The sequence below is a fragment of the Nicotiana sylvestris genome, chromosome 12, assembly GCF_000393655.2.
Source record: "Nicotiana sylvestris chromosome 12, ASM39365v2, whole genome shotgun sequence".
Lineage (NCBI taxonomy): Eukaryota > Viridiplantae > Streptophyta > Magnoliopsida > Solanales > Solanaceae > Nicotiana > Nicotiana sylvestris.
In genome coordinates, this window is record NC_091068.1 from 58,119,545 (window position 1) to 58,127,225 (window position 7,681).

Below are 7,681 nucleotides of genomic sequence, written 5' to 3' on the forward strand. Positions count from 1 at the left end.
GTCTAAGAGGAACTTATCCCTACGTTCCCCTCCGAGCCACGAGGCAGGCTGGGAGAAAGCAAATCATACCAAAGGTCGACAAAATGAGTCACTTTAGGGCCGATTTCCAGGACGATGATAGCCCTCACAAATGCCAAGCTCAACACATGTGGCATTGCAAGCTCGTTTTGGGGAAAGAATCTATTGAGCCAGACAGGTATTACGCTGGTTGTGTACCGCACTATCTGGGTTGGTTGGAAGATAATCACAATGGTATGGGTCAGCCCGGGTTCATTCACGGACACAGAATCATCGACGAGAAAGCTGAAGCACGGGTTAAGTACAATCAACTGCGCAAGAGGATTCGAGAGTGTGAAAGTGAGCATCGGAAAATACAAGAAGCCCATCAGAAGTTGATCGAGGAATGGAAGGATATGGCTATCAGCGCCAACAAACGACTAGGGTATTTGTAGCGAGGTCTAGTGGAGCTAGAAGGAAAGTTCCTCAAGAGGATTGAAGATTGTCGAAACACCGAAGGAAATGCAGGCGGACATTTGGCCCAAGCTTATCTGCTGCTAGGACTGCGCGAGCTGGTGAATCTGTTCGAGGGGATTACCGAATCTGGGGAAGGTCCATCTGGGACCAAGTAGTTAGGAGTCTTTTATTTTGCTTCTAATGATGTAATAAGGCCAATGGCCACTAGTGACATTTTATTTTCCGTTATTTTAGCGTCGCTTTGGATTCGTCTTATTTCTTTTCAATAAAATGAGGCACTTAGCATTATAAGTTCTCCAAGTTAATTTGTCCCTAGGCCTACCTCAGGCACAACGAGGCACCCAAATTAGGATGCGATTTATATTCTTGCACAATGTGTTTAAATATTGCAACATTTTCTTCTCATAACCTGCACTAACTTGTTATCTTTTTGTTTTTCTTTATTTTTATTCCCCTCCCCAAAGGTTAGGTCGCGCACTCTGGCACCATCAGCATACTCAACAAGATCCAAGGGCCCTCCACCTCCTCCTCCTCCAAGTCTTACCAGAAACAGGAACAAAAGCAAAATGGGAGATGAAAATGCTAGAAAGGAAATTGAGGAGACTTCTCAGAATACTCCAATTACCAAGGGAACTGTTGCTCATCTTGAGCAGACATTGCTGAAATTTCGGGAGGAATTGGACCAAGTCTGGAACATGGCAAGCCTATCGATCACTCTTGCCGCTTCTGATGTTAACGCCCAGAACCCCGCACTTCCACAGAACACCCCACAGCCACCAGTACAACCCGCTCATACCCAAGCCTACAACACATGCAATAACACTCCACTACTCATTCCTGAACCGCAAAACACCACAAACGACCACCTCCACAACACTCCTGTCTTTGTGGACACTATACCCCACTACACCTAGCCAATCTCAGGTGCATCTGACTTAGACGACAAAGACTCCCTTATCAGGAGTTTGGCCGCTGAACTCAAGAAGTTAACCAGCCGAGTCCAGGGCATGGAAGAAAACAAAGGCATAGAGGGGCTGAATTATGAGGACCTCTGCATTCAGCCAGATGTTGAACTCCCGGAAGGGTACAAACTTCCCAAGTTCGAGCTGTTCGACAGTACAGGTGATCCCAGGGTCCATCTAAGAATGCATTGTGATAAGATGGTAGGAGTTGGAAGGGATGAGAAGATTCGCATGAAGCTGTTCATGAGAAGCCTGAAAGGTGATGCCTTATCTTGGTACATTAGCCAGGATTCAAAGAGATGGACAAGTTGGGTGAGCATGGCATCCGATTTTATGGACCGATTCAGGTTCAACACCGAGAACGCACCAGATGTGTTCTACATTCAGAATCTGAAGAAGAAACCCGCAGAAACCTTTCGCGAGTATGCTACTTGTTGGAGGTCAGAAGCTGCTAAGGTCAGGCCGGCCTTAGAAGAGGAACAGATGAACAGATTCTTCGTCCGGGCTCAAGACCCACAATATTATGAGAGGTTGATGCTGATCGAGGGCCAAAAATTCTCCGATATCATCAAGCTGGGAGAAAGAATTGAAGAAGGCATTAAGAATGGTATGGTTACTAATCTTGAAGCATTCCAAGCCACCAACAAGGCTTTACAGTCTGGTGGCACGTCCAAGAAGAAGGATGTCAATGCCGTGATAGTCGCACAGGGAGCCAAATCACCACTAAAATACCACACCTACCCGTCACCTCCAATTGCATATCAGCCTATCCCGAATTACCAAGCACCCTCACCCACATACCAAATTCCACCACCCGCCTACCAATCACCTCCACCACCCACATATCAGCCCACTTCACCAAGATATTCCCGGCCCGTGCCTGTGTACCAAGCATATAACTCCCAACCTTCTCATTACCCATCACCACCTACTCGCCAAAACTTTCCTCGACCCAGACCAAATTTTGACCGTAGAACTCCCAGACAATATACAGCCATCGTTGAGACAATTGACCAGCTGTATGAGAAGCTTAAAACTGCTGGTTACGTATCCCCTATCCCTACCATAACTCCAGAAAATCCTTCCCTGTGGATCAACCCTAATAAGACCTGTGCGTACCATTCCGGCATGAAAGGTCACACCATTGACGAATGCTGCTTGTTGAAGGACAAGATTCAAACTCTGATCGACAATAAGGTTATCATAGCAAAGGAGCCTGCTCCTAATGTCCGCAACAACCCTCTGCCTGATCACAGAGGTGGGGACATTCACATGATCGAGATCGAAGATGACTGGGACCCCAAGGGATCGATAGGACTGATTGCTGAGGATGATGAGCCAAAGAAACCGGCAGTCACACTTAACCCGATTGTTTTACAGAACCATCCCTCTAGGGGCGATGAAGTGAGCATGTCTATACCTCTCGAATTTGAAGCACCTTCTTCTGCGAAGGTGGTCAGGCCAATTGAGGTTGAGTTTGGGGTTCCAAAGGCACCTGTACCCTTTGAAGTTGTTGTGTTACCATCGAGGGTACCCATGTCTGTAGCAATGTTAAGACGTAACACCGTTCCACTCAAATGCCATACCATGGGATTATACATCTGAAGCAAGGAGGAAAGGAAGGACCAAGATGGGAGAAGCAATTGCTGCGCAGGGTATGACTAGAACAGGCAGGGTTTACACTCTAGAGCACCTAGCTGAGTCTAGTATGCAAGCCTCGGGACAGACTACTGAAACTGGTCCCGATGATCTTTGGAGGAAAATACAAGCTAAGGAGTATTCGGTCATTGAGCAGTTGAACAAAACACCGGCACATATCTCTATCCTAGCTCTTCTACAGAGCTCTGACGCACACAAAAATGCCTTGATGAAGATATTGAGCGAAGCTTATATGCCCAGCAACATAACTGGGGGCGAAATGACAAATATGGTAGGACAAATACTGGAAAGCCACAAAATCACCTTCCACGAAGATGAACTACCGCCGGAAGGACTGAGTCACAACATGGACCTACACATCACCGTGCAATACGAGGATTACTTCATCACTAGAGTCTTGATCGATGGAGGCTTCAGCCTCAACATCTGTCCGTTGATAACTCTCAGAACATTGGGAAAGAGCCTGTACGAGGTCAAAGATGGGGCCATCAATGTCAAAGCCTTCGATGGGTCCCAAAGGTCTACTATTGGAGAGATCATCCTATGCCTACAAATGGGGCCAACCTGGTTCGACGTTGACTTTCAAGTGATAGATGTCCCAGCATCCTACAATTTGTTGTTGGGACGACCATGGATCCATGCCGCTGGAGCTGTAGCATCGACCCTGCATCAGGCAGTGAAGTTCGAATGGAATCACCAAAAGGTGATCATTCATGGCGATGGTAGCAACCCCATATTTAGTCGCCAGACCATCCCGATGATTGGAGGAAGAAGGAGAATAGGTGGAGAAACATACCACCACATTGAAAGAGTCAATGCTATAGACAAAGATAAATGGTGGGATAACAAGATTGAAAGTATCCTGAATTGGTGTGTATACGAACCTGGAAAGGGACTCGGCAAAAACCTCCAAGGAATCGCCAAACCCGTCAAGCTGAAGAAACATGGCACTACATTTGGTTTGGGGTATGAGTACACTTGGTAGGAGTTCAATCACTGGTTGCCACCATGGCGCGGTCCCTACTACCCACTGGAGCACCCGATACCTCACCTGGAGCAAACTTTCCAGCCGGCAGATACTATATATGGGTCGGAGGAAGATGAAGCATTGGCAGCCATGAAGAATATATTCCTAGAAGATGATGATATGGATTGCAGTGTTATTTTTGAGGAGGAAGGGGAGGAAGGCCCTTCTATACAAGCTGTGAACCGAGGAGAGCGCCTCAGCAATTGGTCAATCAGAACCACCAGGGCCCGGAAAGTTTCGGGGTAGCAAGGCTAAACAAAAGCACCATGCATCACATTTTTACTTTTTACTAGCTGATTTTATTTTAGCATTGTCTTTAATTTTGAAAAGAGCTCTGATATTCAAAACAATTATGAATCTAATCGAAGCATTTCACTATTATTATTTTCCTATCATTCACTTTATTTTAAACAGCATTACTATTACTTGCCTTGATGATGAACCAACGATTGTGACTTGCAACGAGACAACACAACAAACGGATACGGACTCAGAAGAGGATGATATACCAGAAGAGGTCGTTAGAGGAGTCAAAGAAACGCGCATCAACGTTCACCTGCCACCATCAGAAAAGAAAGATTACAAGGAGTTCCTAAAGGAATATGAAGACATATTCGCCTGGTCATATGATGATATGACTGGTCTCAGCACATCCATTGTAGCTCACAAATTGCCAACAGACCCGACATGCCCACCGATAAAGCAGAAGCTCAGGAAATTCAAACCCGACATGAGTTTGAAAATCAAAGAAGAGGTTACCAAGCAAGTCAAATCCAAGGTTCTCAGAGTGGTAGAGTATCCGACATGGTTAGCCAACATCGTGCCAGTACCAAAGAAAGACGGGAAGGTTAGAATCTGCGTCGACTACCGGGATCTCAACCGGGCCAGTCCCAAGGATGACTTCCCCTTGCCGAATATACACATCTTGATCGACAACTGCGCCAAGCATGAGCTGCAGTTATTCATCGATTGTTTTGCTGGATACCATCAGATATGGATGGATGAAGAAGATGCAGAGAAAATGGCGTTCATCACGCCGTGGGGAATGTATTGCTACAGAATGATGCCGTTTGGATTGAAGAATGCTGGGGCCACCTACATGAGAGCCATGACTACCATCTTTCATGACATGATACACAAGGAGATTGAGGTATATGTGGATGACGTCATCATCAAATCCAAGAAAGCCAGGGATCACATGGCAGATCTAAGAAAGTTCTTCAACAGACTGAGGAGGTACAATCTGAAACTAAATCCTGCCAAGTGTGCATTCGGGGTTCCTGCTAGAAAATTATTGGGTTTCATCGTGAGCCGTCGAGGAATAGAATTGGATCCATCAAAGGTCAAAGATATCCAAGAATTGCCACCGCCAAAGAACAAGAAGGACGTGATGAGTTTCTTGGGAAGTCTCAACTATATCAGCCGGTTCATAGCTCAATCCACGGTCATTTGTGAACCAATCTTCAAAATGTTGAAGAAGGACGCTGCTACCAAATGGGTTGATGATTGTCAGAAAGCTTTTGACAGAATCAAGGAATACCTATCAATGCCGCCGGTCTTGGTTCCGCCTGAGCCAGGAAGACCCCTATTGCTTTATCTTGCGGTATCAGATAGAGCATTCGGTTGTGTTTTAGGACAACATGATGAAACAGGGAGAAAGGAGCAAGCCATTTACTATCTCAGTAAGAAGTTAACACCATACGAGGCCCGATATTCTCTTTTAGAACGCACTTGTTGTGCTCTGACTTGGGTCGTGCAGAAGTTGAGTTGTTACTTCTGTGCTTACACTACTTATCTCATATCCAGAATGGACTCTCTGAAGTATATCTTCCAGAAGCCCATGCCCACTAGCAAGCTCGCCAAGTGACAGATCCTGCTAAGTGAATTCGACATTGTTTACGTGACCCAGAAAGCAATCAAAGGGCAAGCCTTGGCGGACCATCTCGCCGAGAATCCCGTATACGGAGAATACGAGCCCCTAAAAATGTATTTTCCCGATTAAGAGGTATCTTTCATAGGAGAAGATATTGCAGAATCCTATGATGGTTGGAGGTTGTTTTTCGACGGAGCTGCAAATTTCAAAGGAGTTGGCATAGGGGCAGTATTAGTATCAGAAACCGGCCAGCACTACCCTGTATCCGCCAAGCTCAAGTTCCCTTGCACCAATATTATGGCCGAATATGAATCCTGCATCTTGGGGCTCAAAATGGCTATTAACATGAACATTCAGGAGTTGCTAGTTATCGGGGATTCAGACTTGCTCATACATCAGGTTCGAGGAGAGTGGGCAACCAAGAACTCTAAGATACTTCCCTACTTGCATCATATACAGGGGTTGAGGAAAAGGTTCACAAAGACAGAATTTCAGCACGTCCCCAGAATCGAGAATGAGTTTGCTGATGCATTAGCTACTTTATCGTCCATGATCAAGCATCCAGATACAAATTTCATTGACCCCATCCCAGTAAAGATTCATGATCAGCCAGCTTATTGTGCCCACGTTGAGGAAGAAGCAGATGGAAAACCATGGTTCCATGACATCAAGGAGTACTTGACAATAGGGGAATATCCAGGACTTGCCAACGCTACTTAGAAGCGTACACTTCGTAGGCTATCCAACAACTTTTTTCATAGTGGAGGAATCCTGTACAGGAGGACTCCCGATTTGGGTCTACTAAGGTGTGTCGAAGCAAAAAAAAGCATCCAGGCTATTGGACGAGGTGCACGCAAGGGCCTGCGGGCCACACATGAATGGTTTTGTCTTAGCAAAAAAGATACTCCGAGCAGGATATTTCTGGATGACTATGGAAACAAACTGTATCCAGTATGTTTGCAAATTCCATCGCTGTCAGATACATGTAGATATGATAAAGGCGCCTCCAAACGAGCTTACTGCGACAAGCTCACCATGGCCATTTGCCGCTTGGGGAATGGATGTTATCGGACCTATCGAGCCTGCCGCATCAAAAGGGTACAGTTTCATCCTAGTGGCAATCGATTATTTTACCAAATAGGTCGAAGCGGCATCATACAGGGCGGTCACTAAGAAGGTTGTGGCGGGTTTCGTCCGCGACCGCATTGTTTGTCAGTTCGGGGTTCCGGAATCAATCATCACCGATAATGGTTCCAATCTCAATAGCGACTTGATGAAAGCAATGTGTGAAATTTTCAGGATCAAACACAAGAACTCTACAACCTAAAGGCCGTAGATGAATGGAGCTGAGGAAGCAGCCAAAAAGAATATCAAGAAGATACTAAGGAAGATGGTCGAAAGTCACAAACAATGGCATGAGAAGTTATCATTCGCCTTATTGGGATACCGCACTACAGTCCGCACATCGACCGGAGCAACTCCCTACATGCTGGTTTATGGTACAGAGGCGGTCATCCCCGCCGAGGTAGAAATCCCCTCCTTAAGGATCATACAAGAAGTAGAATTGGATGATGCAGAATGGGTAAAAGGTCGCTACGAGCAGTTAGCCCTTATAGGTGGAAAAATGATGAATGCGGTTTGCCACGGTCAGTTGTATCAGAACAGAATGTCCAGAGCCTTCAACAA